Here is a 23,481-nt window from a genome sequence, read left to right on the forward strand (position 1 = left end):
AACTTTTTGTCAAACTTAACCAAATGATTATGCAACCTTCCTAACTTGTTTCTATACTTGTATCTTGCATGAAACTTGACAATTTGATTTCACATGCTACATAATCGAGTCGTAACGAGCCATAGGACTAATTGAACATCTTTGACCTATCGTGTTTACCGTTATTGATACGACCTATTTGTTTAGGTCAAGACTAGCATTATTCTTCGCACACGTTACTTTGTGAAGTACTTTTCATACGTGCACTCCAGGTGAGATCATAGTCCCATCTTTCAAACAACTTTTATGCTTTAAACTATGGGATGAGAAACATATACGTATCATACTTTTATACATTGAACACAAGTATGAAAACGAACATTCCACGTCGGGTTTGAACGAAAATCCTCAATTCAATTATCATTAGTTACACTTGCAGGGTGTAAACGTGAACTTATATTATGTGATCACATGGGCTTGACGAGCCTCATTTGGACGGTTCGCTACCGTTAGCGGATGAAATATATTTTCGGGTCTAGTGTATGTTCTAACACTACGCAAAGGGTGCAAAACAGTTAAGTTTGATAATTGGGTGCCCGCGAAACAAATAACAACTTTGGAATGCAAATGATTTTGATAATCATATTATATTAAATCTTGTGGTTCAAATGCAACGTTTACTAAAACACCTATGATTTCACCAACGTTTTTCGTTGATAGTTTTCTATATGTTTTCTCAGGTCCTTGAAAGCTACTTGATACATGCTTCCGCACTCTTTTTGATACTTGCTTGGATGTCGAGTATACATGCATAGTTGGAGCATCTTTTGACTACTTTAAATTGTGTCGCATAGGTTTCATTCGTACGTTAAACATTGTAATGTAACTAGTCTTTTGAACTACATTTGTAAACTTGAAACATCCTTTTACTTATGAAATGAATGCGACATATTTTGGTCAAACGTCAAAATAAAGACTTATGACCACGCAACGGGACCGAAGTAGTCGGCGCCGTCAAACATGATTTGGTCAGGTCGCTACAAATAGGCCTCTTTTGTTACTTCACATCTATGTAACACAAAGAGAGAAAATAAAACAAAACCATTTATTCTCCAATTTCAAGTTGGTGCATTCTGTGTTTCTTTTCACCTAAGTCTATTGCTACGACTCCACCCTCTAATTTACTTTCTCGGTATTGTAAGTTAGGGAGATAATAATAAACATAATATATTCCCCACTTGCATTTGTTTCTTGTTTTCTATTTAACTGAAAACTTTCAAACATAAATGAATTTAATATCCTTACGAGATCTTTGCGACGATATAATCTCATAACGGATCACGTTGTTAACTTGTTCTCCTGATGTTGTGCCATATAAGTGTACGCTCCTTGTACGCCAATAGCCCGTTGTTGTCCATGACTGATGAAGCTGCATAAAAACTTTCCTTGGTCAAAAACAAATGCAGCGTCAACAATAATCATATTATGATGTTCATTTTGGTAGCACGGTGTAAGACTATTATAGAATTAATTCCATTTACATTTCCATTTAGGCCATAAATGCATCTCGATATTCTTCTTAATTCGGGCCTTCCTGTACTAAATCTGCCCAAACTCACTGATTGAAACTAACTCCCCGCTTGAGGAATGAAACAATTTCGTTGCATAAACCTCCGATAACAATCATTCCTTGCAACTTCCCTTTCCATATTGAACAACTCACCCCAACATTGTTTGACCCAACAAATGTTTACATGTTTAGCTGTCATTACATTCTTAATCAAATCCACATTTTTCACTCCAGACATTCCTTTTGTTGGACTGAGCATTTTTAGTTCATCTTTGTGACTTTGATGTGAGCTTCTAGGATTTAGAGTCTCACTAAATTCATCAATTACAACATGTTCACTTTCAACCATGTTTTCTCCACCATTTATACCCATTACAGGACATATTGTCTCATCAGGTTCTTTCAACAATTCCTTAGTCAGTTCTTCTTCTAAGCACTCATCATTATCTTCCTCTACATTTAAGTGAACGTATTTTAGTTCCACACTTTTAGCCACCCTTTTCAATTTGGTCTTATGCATCCATGATTGTTGTGTACCCCGTAATTCCAACCTGCGACCTTTGTAAATGAATGAAATTTTAAGCTCATCAAACTTCCATAGGGTGTCTCCTAAGGTTCTCAACCATTGGATTTCCAATACCATGTCACAACCACCTAGAGGAGTTATAACCATGTTGCTCGAGAAAGTTTGTCCATTTAGTTGCCATATAAATCCTTCACATTTACTAGTCGTAGGAATATTTTTGCTTCCAGGTACAATCACTTGCATTGGATCAATCGACTTAAGTCTGCAACTAAATCATTTTTCCGAGCTTAGATTTAAAAATTATGTGTACTGTTTGAGTCAATCATTATGTGAACCACCTGTTGTTGGACACGTCCAATAACCCTCATTGTTTGGAAAGCATTGGTGCCATGTAAAGCGTTAAGAGAAAGGCATGGTACTAATTCATTACTATGTTTCTGATTCTCAATCACCAATTCTACTTGTTTCACTTTCTTGTCACAAGATTGCATTGCACAATCATTTTTTCCCAATATTTCTACCTCATAGCGTTGTCCACTACACCTATACCCGAGCACATATCCTTGATCGCAATAGAAGCACAAGTTTTTCATGAGCTTTTCATATAAATCTTCTTGTGTTAACTACTTTTTGTTAGGACACACATTATTATTTATTTACACTTTTTTGTATGGTGTTGCAATGGCACCTACTTTCGCAATACCTTGCGATGTACTTGCTATGTTAGTTGTAGTAGATGACTGATACGTATCTTTTAGATAATGAACCTCTTCATTTGGTTTTGTCAATGACGAAATTGATGAATACCTTTTCATTACCTCAATCGTATCTTCTTGTACATTAGCCAAACTATATGCATCCATCACCGAATGCGGTTTGAACATGCTAACATTACTCTTGATGTAACAGACTGAAACCGGGGTTAGAAGTAAGATTACTTAATTTCCCTTAGGTTTATATTTGTGGTTAAAATATGCTTTTATTTTAATAATATGTTTATTATTAATTGATTAGTTGGTTAAGACCAGTTTGTGACAAGGGTCACAGAAATGGTTCGTTTGTTGAATTTGGACTCCGTTAGGATTGCCAAATTAAGTACGAAAGATATCAGATAACTGATAAATACCCGTGTGTTATAGGGTGTGGGTTTATAACCCACTTAAGTAACTAATATCTGGATACTTCCATTTATTTCCCAATTTGTGCAAGAACAAGACCCGTACCTAACTTTCATCATCTCAAAACCCTAATTGAATCCAAGTCACAAATTGAATTAAGAAGCTTTAGGATCTGAATCTTATCATTCTTATAAGCATTTATCCAGGTTAGCTTGCTTGAATTCGTGCTTTAATTTATAGAAATTGGGTTTTGGGTGTAAAATGGGTTTTTGATTAAATTAAGCTTGAATCTTCATGATTTGTGTTTATTATGTTTAATTGATGTTAGAAATAGTTGCTATATAGTTTATATGATCTAATTATGCTGTGAATTGAGCAAGAACTTGTTAAAAATGATGAATTGTGTGTTAGAACTTGAGTTTATGATAAAGTGAGTATTTTGGGATGAATTAATCCCAAATCTTGATTGTAAATGCTAGATTTTGATGTTTATAGTTGGGAAAAGTGTTTATGTATGATTGGTATGTTTCTTTATGCTTGAATTTGGACTATAAACCTTGAAATCGAGTTTTTTGGCTTAAAATCACCAAATCAGCGAAGCTGATGGTGAAGATGAAGCTGCTCGAAAAAACTCGCTCGAAAACAGTGCTCGAGACTCGCTCGAAAACAGTGCTCGAGAACCTTTTGCCCGAAAACATATTATTGCTCGAAAAACTCGAATTGCTCGAGAACCTTCTGCTCGAAAAACTCGATTGCTCGAAAAAACTCAAGTTGCTCGAGAACCTTCTGTTGCTCGAGAACCTTCTGTTGCTCGAGAACCCCATGTTGCTCGAGAACCCCATGTTGCTCGAAAACCTTGCCTGTTATGTGAATATTTTCAATTGAATGTAAAGTTGTGTATTAATACTTGGATATAATACTAACTTGAGATATTATGTGATGATTCACAGGTGATAAACAAAAAGGTGAAGTCTCAGAAAGATTAGACCCCTTAGAACCTTCAGTTGCGGGTAATCGGTGAGTGGGTCTATCTCCGGATAGAGTATTAAGTAGCTGACACGCTACTTGTTCAGACTCTTTATTACTATGATTATGTTCATTACGATTACCATGCGTAGTTAGATATTGCCATGCTAGTTAGGACGATTGCATGACTTTTTATCTGTGATCTTATGTGCACACTATTAGTTGGACACCAATCGAGGCGGCAAGGTTGGGAACCCACCGAGGCGGCAAGGTAGGGTTGATGTGAGGTCGACTGTGGTAGCCTGGTCGGGTCATGAGTTACTGATTGTTCAGTATAGCATAGATGGACGCATGTGTTGCGTCTGGACGGTTATGCAGTGAAATTAGTAAAGCGGACTATCGGTAGACTGTAGCTTGATCAACTACGTCGTGCGCTCGTACAAGCTGCCGATCCTCATATTGTCAGTTATTATATGCTAGTTCAGGACGTTAGCATATCTGTGATCCCTTGCATGTTCAGTTGCTTATTCTTGGTCTGTTAGATAGTATCTATTCACTTAGCTATGTGCTAATTCCCCCCACATTTCCACCCCTTGCAGGTTTAGGTACTGCTGGTTAGGAAGGGTGTTGCTGTTGGGTTGAAGACATGTTTGACTACGTGCTTAACTCTGATGTTTTCTGGTTTTATAATATTTTCACGTAACACCAACGTTTTGGAATATTGTAATAACGTTAACTAAGCTAAACTGATAACTATGGTTTGTAAATGTTATCTAAGGGTATTTATGTAATTCAGTCTTCCGCTGTGATATATATATAAAAAAAATCAGGGTGTTACAAATTGGTATCAGAGCGTGGTTTAGCAGCAAGTACGTGCACGTATTTGTTCCTAAACCTTGAATTAAGTCAAACATGTCCGTGGGGTGGGGCTAAGTGAATATAGGATATTGTGCATGTTAGTGTTTAGTAAGCTAACAGTTATCCACTAAGCTTTTGTGCGAGTGTTTTGTAGCACAGATGGCAGACAACAGGGATGCGAACGCTACAAACCCGATCCACCCCGGAACCTTCAGTGCTCCTGATGTGGAGGATGAGTAGAAGTATATGATGCTGATTATGTACATGAGCTTGAAAGTAAGTTTAAGGAAGCTCAGAAAAAGATTGCTGAGCTTGAGTTAGCTAGACAGTCGGGTAATGAGGATACACCACATGGTTTTGCCACTGCACAGTCGCATGCCGTACCACAGATAAACCAGAACCAATACCAATACCCGTTACAGAACCAATTCCCTCAGCATATCATGCCACCACTGAACTATTACCAATACCAACATCCCATGATGATGAACCAAGTTCAGCCACCTACATACCAACAACCATTCCCACAACAGCAATTCCAACAACAATATCAGCCACCAAAAAGATGTACCTTTAAACAGTTCAGGGATTGTGGACCATCTCCTTTCTCAGGAAGTAATGACCCAGCCGTGACTCTCAATTGGTTACGGGAGGTTGAAAAGGCGTTTGATGCATGTCAGTGTGAGCCTGAGTTAAAGGTGATTTATGCAAGCAGGTTGTTGAAAGATAGAGCAATTGTGTGGTGGGATTCTGTGATAGCTGGTGCCCCTCCAGAGCAAGTTAAGATGATTACTTGGGAACAGTTTTATGCGAAGGTATGTGAACAGTATTGTAATGTGTTTGACATGAATAGAATTAAGATGGAGTTCCTAGAAATGCGGATGACACCGCAGATGTCAATTAATGAGGTGATTGAGAAGTACATGGACAAGCTAAGATTTGTGCAATAATGGGTGCTGGATGAACAATCCCGAATTCAGCACTTTGTAAACATGATCTTGCCAGAGTATAAGACCTTTGTGAGGTCAGCACCGACATTGTCTCAAGCTTTTGTGATGGCAAAGATGGTGGAAAATGATGTAAGAGCAGCTAGGGGTATGAATTGGGGAAATGTGGTACCACAGGGTAGTCAGGCTACCAGTCAATCAGGTTCGAAGTCTAAGAAATCGTTTGGGTTTAGACAAAAGGGTAAGGGTAACCAAGGTGGATCAGGTTCAGGTTCTGGAAAGAAAGATTGGTGTAAAGGTTGTAAGTCTTCACATAGTGGTCAGTGTTCTGAGGCAACGAGAAGATGTTTAAGATGTGGTATGGTAGGTCATGAATCTCAGGGGTGTTCCTTCAGAGAAAATGTTTGTTGGAGTCTTCACATAGAAATTGTGTTTTGGGTGTAAAATGGGTTTTTGATGAAATTAAGCTTGAATCTTCATGATTTGTGTTTGTTATGTTTAATTGATGTTAGAAATAGTTGCTATATAGTTTATATGATCTAATTATGCTGTGAATTGAGCAAGAACTTGTTAAAAATGATGAATTGTGTGTTAGAACTTGAGTTTATGATAAAGTGAGTATTTTAGGATGAATTAATCCCAAATCTTGATTGTAAATGCTAGATTTTGATGTTTATAGTTGGGAAAAGTGTTTATGTATGATTGGTATGTTTCTTTATGCTTGAATTTGGACTATAAACCTTGAAATCGAGTTTTTTGGCTTAAAATCACCAAATCAGCGAAGCTGATGGTGAAGATGAAGCTGCTCGAAAAACTCGCTCGAAAACAGTGCTCGAGACTCGCTCGAAAACAGTGCTCGAGAACCTTTTTCTCGAAATCATATTATTGCTCGAAAAACTCGAGTTGCTCGAGAACCTTCTGCTCGAAAAACTCGATTGCTCGAAAAAACTCAAGTTGCTCGAGAACCTTCTGTTGCTCGAGAACCCCATGTTGCTCGAGAACCCCATGTTGCTCGAAAACCTTGCCTATTATGTGAATATTTTCAATTGAATGTAAAGTTGTGTATTAATACTTGGATATAATACTAACTTGAGATATTATGTGATGATTCACAGGTGATAAACAAAAAGGTGAAGGCTCAGAAAGATTAGACCTTTGAGAACCTTCAGTTGCGGGTAATCGGTGAGTGGGTCTATCTCCGGATAGAGTATTAAGTAGCTGACATGCTACTTGTTCAGACTCTTTATTACTATGATTATGTTCATTACGATTACCATGCGTAGTTAGATATTGCCATGCTAGTTAGGACGATTGCATGACTTTTTATCTGTGATCTTATGAGCACACTATTAGTTGGACACCAATCGAGGCGGCAAGGTTGGAAACCCACCGAGGCGGCAAGGTAGGGTTGAGGTGAGGTCGACTGTTGAAATGTCCCGTTCTTAGTGATTAAAAACATTCCATATTAATTGATTTCGTTGCGAGGTTTTGACCTCTATATGAGACGTTTTTCAAAGACTGCATTCATTTTTAAAACAAACCATAACCTTTATTTCATAAATAAAGGTTTAAAAAGCTTTACGTAGATTAAATGATAATCTAAAATATCCTGTTTACACACGACCATTACATAATGGTTTACAATACAAATATGTTACATCGAAATCAGTTTCTTGATTGCAGTTTTTGCACAATATCATACAAACATGGACTCCAAATCTTGTCCTTATTTTAGTATGCAACAGCGGAAGCTCTTAGTATTCACCTGAGAATAAACATGCTTTAAACGTCAACAAAAATGTTGGTGAGTTATAGGTTTAACTTATATATATCAAATCGTAACAATAGACCACAAGATTTCATATTTCAATACACATCCCATACATAGAGATAAAAATCATTCATATGGTGAACACCTGGTAACCGACATTAACAAGATGCATATATAAGAATATCCCCATCATTCCGGGACACCCTTCGGTTATGATATAAATTTCGAAGTGCTAAAGCATCCGGTACTTTGGATGGGGTTTGTTAGGCCCAATAGATCTATCTTTAGGATTCGCGTCAATTAGAGTGTCTGTTCCCTAATTCTTAGATTACCAGACTTAATAAAAAGGGGCATATTCGATTTCGATAATTCAACCATAGAATGTAGTTTCACGTACTTGTGTCTATTTTGTAAATCATTTATAAAACCTGCATGTATTCTCATCCCAAAAATATTAGATTTTAAAAGTGTGACTATAACTCACTTTCACAGATTTTTACTTCGTCGGGAAGTAAGACTTGGCCACTGGTTGATTCACGAACCTATAACAATATATACATATATATCAAAGTATGTTCAAAATATATTTACAACACTTTTAATATATTTTGATGTTTTAAGTTTATTAAGTCAGCTGTCCTCGTTAGTAACCTACAACTAGTTGTCCACAGTTAGATGTACAGAAATAAATCGATAAATATTATCTTGAATCAATCCACGACCCAGTGTATACGTATCTCAGTATTGATCACAACTCAAACTATATATATTTCGGAATCAACCTCAACCCTGTATAGCTAACTCCAACATTCACATATAGAGTGTCTATGGTTGTTCCGAAATATATATAGATGTGTCGACATGATAGGTCGAAACATTGTATACGTGTCTATGGTATCTCAAGATTACACAATATACAATACAAGTTGATTAAGTTATGGTTGGAATAGATTTGTTACCAATTTTCACGTAGCTAAAATGAGAAAAATTATCCAATCTTGTTTTACCCATAACTTCTTCATTTTAAATCCGTTTTGAGTGAATAAAATTGCTATGGTTTCATATTGAACTCTATTTTATGAATCTAAATAGAAAAAATATAGGTTTATAGTCGGAAAAATAAGTTACAAGTCGTTTTTGTAAAGGTAGTCATTTCAGTCGAAAGAACGACGTCTAGATGACCATTTTAGAAAATATACTTCCACTTTCAGTTTAACCATAATTTTTGGATATAGTTTCATGTTCATAATAAAAATCATTTTCTCAGAATAACAACTTTTGAATCAAAGTTTATCATAGTTTTTAATTAACTAACCCAAAACAGCCAGCGGTGTTACTACGACGGCGTAAATCCGGTTTTACGGTGTTTTTCGTGTTTCCAGGTTTTAAATCATTAAGTTAGCATATCATATAGATATAGAATATGTGTTTAGTTGATTTTAAAAGTCAAGTTAGAAGGATTAACTTTTATTTGCGAACAAATTTAGAATTAACTAAACTATGTTCTAGTGATTACAAGTTTAAAACTTCGAATAAGATAGCTTTATATGTATGAATCGAATGATGTTATGAACATCATTACTACCTAAAGTTCCTTGGATAAACCTACTGAAAATGAGAAAAATAGATCTAGCTTCAAAGGATCCTTGGATGGCTTGAAAGTTCTTGAAGCAGAATCATGACACGAAAACAATTTCAAGTAAGATTTCCACTCGAAATAAGATTGTTATAGTTATAGAAATTGAATTAAAGTTTGAATATGATTATTACCTTGTATTAGAAAGATAACCTACTGTAAGTAACAAAGGTTTCTTGATCTTGGATGATTACTTGGAATGGATTTAGATAACTTGGAATTAAACTTGCAATCTTGGAAGTATTCTTGATTTTATGAAACTAGAACTTTTGGAATTTATGAAGAACACTTAGAACTTGAAGATAGAACTTGAGAGAGATCAATTAGATGAAGAAAATTAAAGAATGAAAGTGTTTGTAGGTGTTTTTGGTCGTTGGTGTATGGATTAGATATAAAGGATATGTAATTTTGTTTTCATGTAAATAAGTCATGAATGATTACTCATATTTTTGTAATTTTATGAGATATTTCATGCTAGTTGCCAAATGATGGTTCCCACATGTGTTAGGTGACTCACATGGGCTGCTAAGAGCTAATCATTGGAGTGTATATACCAATAGTACATACATCTAAAAGCTGTGTATTGTACGAGTACGAATACGGGTGCATACGAGTAGAATTGTTGATGAAACTGAACGAGGATGTAATTGTAAGCATTTTTGTTAAGTAGAAGTATTTTGATAAGTGTATTGAAGTCTTTCAAATTTGTATGAATACATATTAAAACACTACATGTATATACATTTTAACTGAGTCGTTAAGTCATCGTTAGTCGTTACATGTAAATGTTGTTTTGAAACCTTTAGGTTAACGATCTTGTTGAATGTTGTTAACCCATTGTTTATTATAACAAATGAGATGTTAAATTGTTATATTATCATGATATTATGATATATAATATATCTTAGTATGATATATATACAGTTAAATGTCGTTACAACGATAATCGTTACATATATGTCTCGTTTCGAAATCATTAAGTTAGTAGTCTTATTTTTACATATGTATTTTAACACTTAATAATATATTTACTTATCATTTAACATAATTAACCAAGTGTATCAATATCTTAATATGATTCATATGTACCTAGTAAGACGTTGTTATAACGATAATCGTTATATATATCATTTTCGAGTTTCTTAAATTAATAGTCTCATTTTTATGTATATAACTCATTGTTAAAATACCTAATGAGATACATACTTATAATAAAATCATGTTAACTATATATATAACCATATATATGTCATCGTATAGTTTTTACAAGTTTTAACGTTCGTGAATCACCGGTCAACTTGGGTAATCAGACGTTTACAAAATTTCCGTTTCAATTAACCAAGTCTTAACAAGTTTGATTACTTAACATGTTGGAAACACTTAATCATGTAAATAACAATTTCATTTAATATATATATAAACATGGAAAAGTTCGGGTCACTACAGTACCTACCCGTTAAATAAATTTCGTCCCGAAATTTTAAGCATTTGGAGGTGTTGACGTATCTTCTGGAAATAAATGCGGGTATTTCTTCTTCATCTGATCTTCACGCTCCCAGGTGAACTCGAGTCCTCTACGAGCATTCCATCGAACCTTAACAATCGGTATCTTGTTTTGTTTAAGTCTCTTAACCTCACGATCCATTATTTCGACGGGTTCTTCAATGAATTGAAGTTTTTCGTTGATTTGGATTTCGTCCAATGGAATAGTGAGATCTTCTTTAGCAAAACATTTCTTCAAATTTGAGACATGGAAAGTGTTATGTACAGCCGCAAGTTGTTGAGGTAGCTCCAGTTGGTAAGCTACTGGTCCGACACGATCTATAATCTTGAATGGTCCAATGTACCTTGGATTTAGTTTCCCCCGTTTACCAAATCGAACAACGCCTTTCCAAGGTGAAACCTTAAGCATGGCCATTTCTCCAATTTCAAACTCTATATCTTTTCTTTTACTGTCCGCGTAGCTCTTTTGTCGACTCTGGGCGGTTTTCAATCTTTGTTGAATTTGGATGATTTTCTCGGTAGTTTCTTGTATTATCTCCAGACCCGTAATCTGTCTATCCCCCACTTCACTCCAACAAATCGGAGACCTGCACTTTCTACCATAAAGTGCTTCAAACGGCGCCATCTCAATGCTTGAATGGTAGCTGTTGTTGTAGGAAAATTCTGCTGACGGTAGATGTCGATCCCAACTGTTTCCGAAATCAATAACACAAGCTCGTAGCATGTCTTCAAGTGTTTGTATCGTCCTTTCACTCTGCCCATCAGTTTGTGGATGATAGGCAGTACTCATGTCTAGACGAGTTCCCAATGCTTGCTGTAATGTCTGCCAGAATCTTGAAATAAATCTGCCATCCCTATCAGAGATAATAGAGATTGGTATTCCATGTCTGGAGATGACTTCCTTCAAATACAGTCGTGCTAACTTCTCCATCTTGTCATCTTCTCTTATTGGCAGGAAGTGTGCTGACTTGGTGAGACGATCAACTATTACCCAAATAGTATCATAACCACTTGCAGTCCTTGGCAATTTAGTAATGAAATCCATGGTAATGTTTTCCCATTTCCATTTCTGGATTTCAGGTTGTTGTAGTAGACCTGATGGTTTTTGATGTTCAGCTTTGACCTTAGAACATGTCAAACATTCTCCTACATATTTAGCAATATCGGCTTTCATACCTGGCCACCAAAAATGTTTCTTAAGATCCTTGTACATCTTCCCCGTTCCAGGATGTATTGAGTATCTGGTTTTATGAGCTTCTCTAAGTACCATTTCTCTCATATCTCCAAATTTTGGTACCCAAATTCTTTCAGCCCTATACCGGGTTCCGTCTTTCTGAATATTAAGATGCTTCTCCGATCCTTTGGGTATTTCATCCTTTAAATTTCCCTCTTTTAAAACTCCTTGTTGCGCCTCCTTTATTTGAGTAGTAAGGTTAGTGTGAATCATTATATTCATAGATTTTACTCGAATGGGTTCTCTGTCCTTTCTGCTCAAGGCGTCGGCTACCACATTTGCCTTCCCCGGGTGGTAACGAATCTCAAAGTCGTAATCATTCAACAATTCAATCCACCTACGCTGCCTCATATTCAGTTGTTTCTGATTAAATATGTGTTGAAGACTTTTGTAGTTGGTATATATAATACTTTTGACCCCATATAAGTAGTGCCTCCAAGTCTTTAATGCAAAAACAACCGCGCCTAATTCCAAATCATGCGTCGTATAATTTTGTTCGTGAATCTTCAATTGTCTAGACGCATAAGCAATCACCTTCGTTCGTTGCATTAATACACAACCGAGACCTTGCTTTGATGCGTCACAATAAATCACAAAATCATCATTCCCTTCAGGCAATGACAATATAGGTGCCGTAGTTAGCTTTTTCTTTAATAACTGAAACGCTTTCTCTTGTTCATCCTTCCATTCAAATTTCTTCCCTTTATGCGTTAATGCAGTCAAGGGTTTTGCTATTCTGGAAAAGTCTTGGATGAACCTTCTGTAGTAACCAGCTAGTCCTAAAAACTGGCGTATGTGTTTCGGAGTTTTTGGGATTTCCCACTTTTCAATAGTTTCTATCTTTGCCGGATCCACCTTAATACCTTTTTTGTTCACTATGTGATCGAGGAATTGAACTTCTTCCAACCAAAATGCACACTTTGAAAACTTAGCGTACAATTCTTCCTTCCTCAATACTTCTAACACCTTTCTCAAATGTTCACCGTGTTCTTGGTCATTCTTTGAGTAAATAAGTATGTCATCAATGAAAACAATGACAAACTTGTCAAGGTATGGTCCACACACTCGGTTCATAAGGTCCATGAACACAGCTGGTGCATTAGTTAAACGAAACAGCATGACCATAAACTCGTAATGACCGTAACGTGTTCTGAAAGCAGTCTTTAGAATATCATCTTCTTTCACCCGCATTTGATGATACCCGGAACGTAAGTCAATCTTTGAATAAACAGACGAGCCTTGTAGTTGATCAAATAAGTCGTCGATTCTCGGTAGTGGGTAGCGGTTCTTGATGGTAAGTTTGTTCAACTCTCGGTAGTCGATACACAACCTGAATGTACCATCTTTCTTCTTGACAAACAAAACAGGAGCTCCCCACGGTGATGTGCTTGGTCGAATGAAACCACGCTCTAAAAGGTCTTTTAATTGGCTTTGCAGTTCTTTCATCTCGCTGGGTGCGAGTCTGTAAGGAGCACGAGCTATTGGTGCAGCTCCTGGTACAAGATCTATTTGAAATTCAACGGATCGATGTGGGGGTAATCCCGGTAATTCTTTCAGAAATACATCGGGAAATTCTTTTGCGACGGGAACATCATTGATGCTCTTTTCTTCAGTTTGTACTTTCTCGACGTGTGCTAGAACAGCATAGCAACCTTTTCTTATTAGTTTTTGTGCCTTCAAATTACTAATAAGATGTAGCTTCGTGTTGCCCTTTTCTCCGTACACCATTAAGGGTTTTCCTTTTTCTCGTATAATGCAAATTGCATTTTTTGTAACAAACGATCTCTGCTTTCACTTCTTTCAACCAGTCCATACCGATTATCACATCAAAACTCCCTAACTCTACTGGTATCAAGTCAATCTTAAATGTTTCGCTAACCAGTTTAATTTCTCGATTCTGACATATATTATCTGCTGAAATTAATTTACCATTTGCTAATTCGAGTAAAAATTTACTATCCAACGGCATCAATGGACAACTTAAATTAGCACAAAAATCTCTACTCATATAGCTTCTATCCGCACCCGAATCAAATAAAACGTAAGCAGATTTATTGTCAATAAGAAACGTACCCGTAACAAGCTCCGGGTCTTCCTGTGCCTCTGCCGCATTAATATTGAAAACTCTTCCGCGGCCTTGTCCATTCGTGTTCTCCTGGTTCGGGCAATTTCTAATAATGTGGCCCGGTTTTCCACATTTATAACAAACTACATTGGCATAACTTGCTCCGACACTACTTGCTCCACCATTACTCGTTCTGACACCATTTGTTCCTTTAGTTCTGTTAACCCCTGGTCTGTAGACCTCACACTTCGCCGCGCTATGACCATTTCTTTTACACTTGTTGCAAAATTTGGTGCAGAACCCCGAGTGATACTTTTCACACCTTTGGCATAGCTGCTTCTGATTGTTGTTGTTGTTGCGGTTGTTATTGTTGTTGGAATGATTGTTGTAGTTGCTGTTGTTGTTGTTGTTGTTGTTGTTGTTGTTGTTGTTGTTGTTGTTGTTGTTGTTGTTGTTGTTGTTGTTGTTGTTGTTGTTGTTGTTGTTGTTGTTGTTGTTGTTGTTGTTGTTGGGCCGTTTGTTATAGTTGCGATTGATGTTGCGATTGTTGGGATAATTGTTGCGATTATTATTGTAATTGCTGTTGTTGTTGTATTGGTGATTCTTATCACCGTTTTCCTCCCACTTTCTTTTGACTTGCTTCACATTGGCCTCTTCAGCCGTCTGTTCTTTAATTCTTTCCTCAATCTGGTTCACTAGTTTGTGAGCTATTCTACATGCCTGTTGTATGGAGGCGGGCTCGTGTGAACTTATATCTTCTTGATTCTTTTCGGTAATCCTTTCACAAACGCGTCGATCTTCTCTTCCTCATCTTCGAACGCTAACGGACACAATAGGCACAATTCTGTGAATCGTCTTTCGTACGTGGTAATATCAAATCCTTGGGTTCGTAACCCTCTAAGTTCTGTCTTGAGCTTATTAACATCGGTTCTGGGACGGTACTTCTCGTTCATCAAGTGCTTGAATGCTGACCACGGTAGTGCGTACGCATCATCTTGTCCCACTTGCTCTAGATAGGTATTCCATCATGTTAACGCAGAACCTGTGAAGGTATGCTTAGCGTACTTCACTTTGTCCTCTTCAGTACACTTACTTATGGCAAACACCGATTTGACCTTCTCGGTCCACCTTTTCAATCCGATCGGTCCTTCGGTTCCATCAAATTCCAAAGGTATGCAGGCAGTGAATTCTTTGTAGGTGCATCCTACACGATTTCCTGTACTGCTAGATCCAAGGTTATTGTTGGTATGTAGCGCAGCCTGTACTGCGGCTATGTTTGAAGCAAGAAAGGCATGAAATTCCTCTTCGCTCATATTCAAGGTGTGTCGAGTAGTCGGTGCCATTTCCTTCAAAATAGTCAAATGAAACGAGTTAATCATATAGAATATCAAGAGTAGTCAATAGTATTTCGTAGCGTAATATGAACTTATTTATAAAAGCTCTTTCTTCATATTAGCGTTTTATACTCTTTAATTCGGGTAGTACCTACCCGTTAAGTTCATACTTAGTAGCTAACATACCATTTCAACTACTACAATTCTATATAAAAAACTAATCACAAAAAAAAAAAAAATATCATATTCAAACCTTTATACAATAACTTGCAAACTTACAATACCGCTTTTTTTTACATATAGCATGAAATATAGCACATAAAACTTTGATACAAAGTAGTTGCAAAGATAATTCTAGTTAATAAATAAGGTGTTCAGCAAAGGCAATAAAGACACGTAATTCATACGTCCAGAAACAAGTCATGCATTCTGGTTTTACTAATACCACTTCCCATCCTTGGTTTTGTGGAACATAATCGTTGTGACCGATAGTCAGACAATGTGTTGTAACATCGTCAAAAGGATGAAGGTTACGTAATGACCAACAGTCTCGTAATAACCTAAAAACCTCATTTCTTACCCCAATTACCGACTCCGTCACTTGTGGGAACGTTTTGTTTAATAGTTGTAGCCCGATGTTCTTTTTCTCACTTTGGTGAGAAGCGAACATTACTAACCCGTAAGCATAACATACTTCTTTATGTTGCATGTTAGCCGCTTTTTCTAAATCACGAAGTCCTATATTCGGATATATTGAGTCAAAATAATTTCTTAACCCGTTTCGTAAAATAGCATTTGGGTTCCCCGCAATATATGCGTCAAAGTAAACACATCGTAACTTATGGATTTCCCAATGTGATATCCCCCATCTTTCGAACGAAAGCCTTTTATAAATCAAGGCATTCTTGGAACGTTCTTCGAATGTCTTACAAACTGATCTCGCCTTAAATAGTTGTGCCGAGGAATTCTGACCGACTCTAGACAAGATTTCATCAATCATGTCTCCAGGTAGGTCTCTTAAAATATTGGGTTGTCTATCCATTTTGTGTTTTTATACTGTAAAATATACAAGAGTTAGATTCATAAAAAAATACTTATTAATACAAGCAATTTTTACATATATCATAAAGCATAAGCACACTATATTACATATATTACACCACACGAATACAACTATCTTATTCCGACTCGCTCATTTCTTCTTCTTCGGTTTTGGTTCATTTTGCCAAGTTTCTAGGGATATATGATGTTCCCCTAATACGAGCTGTCGTTTTCCATATTGGTTTAGAAAAACCTGGTGGTTTAGAGGTTCCCGGGTTATTGTCACAACTTAAGAAATACGGGTGTTAACGATACATATAAAGTTCATCGGGTTTGGAATAAAATTTCTCTATTTTTATGCCCTTTCCCTTATTGTTCTCTTTTGCCTTATTAAATTGTGTTGGGGTAATTTCTATAACATCATCGGAATCCTTGTCGGGATCCGATTCATCGGAGAATTGGTAATCCTCCCAATACTTTGCTTCCTTGGCGGAAACACCATTGACCATAATTAACTTTGGTCGGTTGGTTGAGGATTTTCTTCTACTTAACCATTTTATTATTTCCCCCACTGGTTCTATTTCTTCTTCCGGTTCCGATTCTTCTTCCGGTTCCGACTCTTCTTCCGGTTCCTCTTCGGGAACTTGTGAATCAGTCCATGAATCATTCCAATTTACATTTGACTCTTCATTATTATTAGGTGAGTCAATGGGACTTGTTCTAGAGGTAGACATCTATCACATAATATCAAACGCGTTAAGAGATTAATATATCACATAATATTCACATGTTAAAAATATATAGTTTCCAACAAAATTTGTTAAGCAATCATTTTTTAAGTAAACACGGTCGAAGTCCAGACTCACTAATGCATCCTAACAAACTCGATAAGACACACTAATGCAAAATTCTGGTTCTCTAAGACCAACGCTCTGATACCAACTGAAATGTCCCGTTCTTATTGATTAAAAACGTTCCATATTAATTGATTTCGTTGCGAGGTTTTGAACTCTATATGAGACGTTTTTCAAAGACTGCATTCATTTTTAAAACAAACCATAACCTTTATTTCATAAATAAAGGTTTATAAAGCTTTACGTAGATTAAATGATAATCTAAAATATCCTGTTTACACACGACCATTACATAATGGTTTACAATACAAATATGTTACATCGAAATCAGTTTCTTGAATGCAGTTTTTACACAATATCATACAAACATGGACTCCAAATCTTGTCCTTATTTTAGTATGCAACAGCGAAAGCTCTTAGTATTCACCTGAGAATAAACATGCTTTAAACGTCAACAAAAATGTTGGTGAGTTATAGGTTTAACTTATATATATCAAATCGTAACAATAGACTACAAGATTTCATATTTCAATACACATCCCATACATAGAGATAAAAATCATTCATATGGTGAACACCTGGTAACCGACATTAACAAGATGCATATATAAGAATATCCCCATCATTCCGGGACACCCTTCGGATATGATATAAATTTCGAAGTACTAAAGCATCCGGTACTTTGGATGGGGTTTGTTAGGCCCAATAGATCTATCTTTAGGATTCGCGTCAATTAGGGTGTCTGTTCCCTAATTCTTAGATTACCAGACTTAATAAAAAGGGGCATATTCGATTTCGATAATTCAACCATAGAATGTAGTTTCACGTACTTGTGTCTATTTTGTAAATCATTTATAAAACCTGCATGTATTCTCATCCCAAAAATATTAGATTTTAAAAGTGGGACTATAACTCACTTTCACAGATTTTTACTTCGTCGGGAAGTAAGACTTGGCCACTGGTTGATTCACGAACCTATAACAATATATACATATATATCAAAGTATGTTCAAAATATATTTACAACACTTTTAATATATTTTGATGTTTTAAGTTTATTAAGTCAGCTGTCCTCGTTAGTAACCTACAACTAGTTGTCCACAGTTAGATGTACAGAAATAAATCGATAAATATTATCTTGAATCAATCCACGACCCAGTGTATACGTATCTCAGTATTGATCATAACTCAAACTATATATATTTCGGAATCAACCTCAACCCTGTATAGCTAACTCCAACATTCACATATAGAGTGTCTATGGTTGTTCCGAAATATATATAGATGTGTCGACATGATAGGTCGAAACATTGTATACGTGTCTATGGTATCTCAAGATTACATAATATACAATACAAGTTGATTAAGTTATGGTTGAAATAGATTTGTTACCAATTTTCACGTAGCTAAAATGAGAAAAATTATCCAATCTTGTTTTATCCATAACTTCTTCATTTTAAATCCGTTTTGAGTGAATCAAATTGCTATGGTTTTATATTGAACTCTATTTTATGAATCTAAATAGAAAAAGTATAGGTTTATAGTCGGAAAAATAAGTTACAAGTCTTTTTTGTAAAGGTAGTCATTTCAGTCGAAAGAACGACGTCTAGATGACCATTTTAGAAAATATACTTCCACTTTGAGTTTAACCATAATTTTTGGATATAGTTTCATGTTCATAATAAAAATCATTTTCTCAGAATAACAACTTTTAAATCAAAGTTTATCATAGTTTTTAATTAACTAAACCAAAACAGCCCGCGGTGTTACTACGACGGCGTAAATCCGGTTTTACGGTGTTTTTCGTGTTTCCTGGTTTTAAATCATTAAGTTAGCATATCATATAGATATAGAACATGTGTTTATTTGATTTTAAAAGTCAATTTAGAAGGATTAACTTTTATTTGCGAACAAGTTTAGAATTAACTAAACTATGTTCTAGTGATTACAAGTTTAAACCTTCGAATAAGATAGCTTTATATGCATGAATCGAATGATGTTATGAACATCATTACTACCTCAAGTTCCTTGGATAAACTTACTGAAAATGAGAAAAATAGATCTAGCTTCAAAGGATCCTTGGATGGCTTGAAAGTTCTTGAAGCAGAATCATGACACGAAAACAATTTCAAGTAAGATTTCCACTCGAAATAAGATTGTTATAGTTATAGAAATTAAATTAAAGTTTGAATATGATTATTACCTTGTATTAGAAAGATAATCTACTGTAAGTAACAAAGGTTTCTTGATCTTGGATGATTACTTGGAATGGATTTAGAAAACTTGGAATTAAACTTGCAATCTTGGAAGTATTCTTGATTTTATGAAACTAGAACTTTTGAAATTTATGAAGAACACTTAGAACTTGAAGATAGAACTTGAGAGAGATCAATTAGATGAATAAAATTGAAGAATGAAAGTGTTTGTAGGTGTTTTTGGTCGTTGGTGTATGGATTAGATATAAAGGATATGTAATTTTGTTTTCATGTAAATAAGTCATGAATGATTTCTCATATTTTTGTAATTTTATGAGATATTTCATGCTAGTTGCCAAATGATGGTTCCTACATGTGTTAGGTGACTCACATGGGCTGCTAAGAGCTGATCATTGGAGTGTATATACCAATAGTACATACATCTAAAAGCTGTGTATTGTACGAGTACGAATACGGGTGCATACGAGTAGAATTGTTGATGAAACTGAACGAGGATGTAATTGTAAGCATTTTTGTTAAGTAGAAGTATTTTTATAAGTGTCTTAAAGTCTTTCAAAAGTGTATGAATACATATTAAAACACTACATGTATATACATTTTAACTGAGTCGTTAAGTCATCGTTAGTCGTTACATGTAAATGTTGTTTTGAAACCTTTAGGTTAACGATCTTGTTGAATGTTGTTAACCCATTTTTTATTATAACAAATGAGATGTTAAATTGTTATATTATCATGATATTATGATATATAATATATCTTAGTATGATATATATACAGTTAAATGTCGTTACAACGATAATCGTTACATATATGTCTCGTTTCGAAATCATTAAGTTAGTAGTCTTATTTTTACATATGTATTTCATTGTTAATACACTTAATAATATATTTACTTATCATTTAACATAATTAACCAACTGTATCAATATCTTAATATGATTCATATGTACCTAGTAAGACGTTGTTATAACGATAATCGTTATATATATCGTTTTCGAGTTTCTTAAATTAATAGTCTCATTTTTATGTATATAACTCATTGTTAAAATACCTAATGAGATACATACTTATAATAAAATCATGTTAACTATATATATAACCATATATATGTCATCGTATAGTTTTTACAAGTTTTAACGTTCGTGAATCACCGGTCAACTTGGGTAATCAGACGTTTACAAAATTTCCATTTCAATTAACCAAGTCTTAACAAGTTTGATTGCTTAACATGTTGGAAACACTTAATCATGTAAATAACAATTTCATTTGATATATATATAAACATGGAAAAGTTCGGGTCACTACAACTGTGGTAGCCTGGTCGGGTCATGAGATACTGATTGTTCAGTATAGCATAGATGGATGCATGTGTTGCGTCTGGACGGTTATGCAGTGAAATCAGTAAAGTGGACTATCGATAGACTGTAGCTTGATCAACTACGTCATGTGCTCGTACAAGCCGCCGATCCTCATATTGTCAGTTATTATATGCTAGTTCAGGACGTTAGCATATCTGTGATCCCTTACATGTTCAGTTGCTTATGCTTGGTCTGTTAGATAGTATCTATTCACTTAGCTATGTGCTAATTCCCCCCACATTTCCACCCCTTACAGGTTTAGGTACTGCTGGTTAGGAAGGGTGTTGCTGTTGGGTTGAAGACATGTTTGACTACGTGCTTAACTCTGATGTTTTCTGGTTTTATAATATTTTCACGTAACACCAACGTTTTGGAATATTGTAATAACGTTAACTAAGCTAAACTGATAACTATGGTTTGTAAATGTTATCTAAGGGTATTTATGTAATTCAGTCTTCCGCTGTGATATATATAAAAAAAAATCAGGGTGTTACACTTGATTTCTGGTTGCAGCCCATTTATGAAGTAACGAATAATTTGAATTTCCTTAAAATTCTTTGTCTTACTTAACACAGTGTTAAACACTTCATAATAGTTTTGAATGGTACCATTTTGTTTAAAATTTTATAAGCTTGGCATTTCCTCAAACACCTTATATGCATTCTTGTTTTACATAGGATTTTCCGGCTCAACACATTTACTTGCCAAAAATTGCCTTGAACCACTCATCATATGCAAATTTCTACTCTTACTATTCATATCAGTAGCCGAAATTTGATTAATTTGATACTTACATTGGTTCCCTTTAGTCAATTTCTGCATATCTTCTGTTTGTATATACTGAGATGGCAGCTTATTACCTTCATCTTTTAATTTAAACATACTTCGTTCTTCAGCAAGCAAGATTTCTTGATTACTTACAATTGCTGCCAATTTCATGTTCAAATGCTTTACTGGATCACAAACTTCCTGAAAAGATTGCTTGATTAAATCACCAACTTCTTTTTGAAGTTCTTGATCCAATTCTGTCTCGCTAACAGCCTTCATCGACATGACAGACCTTTGAACTTTCAATTTCTTGATTTTGATTTTATAATTTACCCAGAAAAGTGCTCTTGATACCAATTGTTATGTACCACTTGAATTCTAAGAATCAAAGTAGTGCTTGTTACTTACTGAAAGCTATAGAACAAGAACAAGCTTTGAATATTGTAATAATGGATAGTTTCATTGAATTGAATACTCAATTACAAGATTACAGAGAATAGAGGGAGAGACTGTTTCACACACATACAATTCATAAGCTATCTAACTGATTTCAATAACTTCCTATTTATACTCCTAAGCTAACACTTCCCACTTCTTGATGTTAGAACTTAACTGCCTGTCACACGTGCTTCGCACATGCCTTATTAGACCCATAACATCTTCATTTATTTGATTTGTGAATTCATTGACATCCACTTTGTACGGCTTGTTTCCTACACGGTTGAAATTTTCTATAAATTCAATATTCTTCTTGAATACTTTGAAGCGAATTTCCTTTTTCGCATCATCTTTTGTAAATACGCCCATAAGGTACCATCCATATCCATATCTCTATAATAAGAAGTGAGAAAAATATAAGAATTTTGTTTCCGTATGAACCCATTGGCTACAAGTTTAATGCATGATGATTTTAAAGATATATCCTTAAAATTACATTATAAACTATTACAATATTTTCAAAAATATATGATGATTATCAAATTCATATATTTTACGTACCTAAGTTATTTGAATTTTTTATTTATTTTTATTATTGACAATTAGCAAATCAAAATGCATATATTAATCTTAATAAATTATACTAACAATCAAAAGTATCTTAAAGCACTAGCGCCTAATATTTAATAATCTTAGAGATTATACGTAATATTTATATTTGTTAAAAATACTTTTGTTATTTCATTTTTTAATAGTAAATATCTTTAAAGAAAATTAAAATCTAACAGATATCCGTTAACTCACTTAATCCATTTTAGGTTCTTTTTTTTTGGTGAAAAAAGATTGAATTGTATTAATGGTGAGGTCTTCATCAAAACAATGAAGATACAATATAAAATATAATGATGGAGTCAAGCTCGATCATGAGATAGATTACAAAATTGAAATTCGATTTAAAAGATGTATCGATTTAGCTTAAGATGGTTGGGATCTTCATTTGGATCATCCCCCACACTGCTCGATTCGTCTCATTACGAGGCATTAACCAGCCCGATATCCAACCTTCGATTAAATGAGAATTTATAACTTTGATGAGGAGGAAATGATGATGTGACTTTTTGTCTTTAATAGAAATCATGTTATTATTTGCCAAAAGACGAAAATAGTAAAATAAAAATCATGTCTTTAATAAAAATCCTGTCATTATTTTAAATATATTTAAGTTAAACATTAATTATTCGAATTTAAACTATTAATTTGGTATTAGTTTTGCAAAATAGAAATTTTTTTATTCTTTTT

At 34.9% G+C, this 23,481-nt stretch overlaps 1 pseudogene; it reads right to left on the reverse strand.

The window, feature by feature from the left end:
- LOC139900951 (senescence-specific cysteine protease SAG39-like) overlaps window positions 1-22,627 on the reverse strand; it is a 32,115-nt pseudogene extending 9,488 nt beyond the window's left edge.
- Window positions 22,628-23,481: the final 854 nt, after the last annotated feature.

The sequence above is a fragment of the Rutidosis leptorrhynchoides genome, chromosome 3, assembly GCF_046630445.1.
Source record: "Rutidosis leptorrhynchoides isolate AG116_Rl617_1_P2 chromosome 3, CSIRO_AGI_Rlap_v1, whole genome shotgun sequence".
Classification (NCBI taxonomy): domain Eukaryota; kingdom Viridiplantae; phylum Streptophyta; class Magnoliopsida; order Asterales; family Asteraceae; genus Rutidosis; species Rutidosis leptorrhynchoides.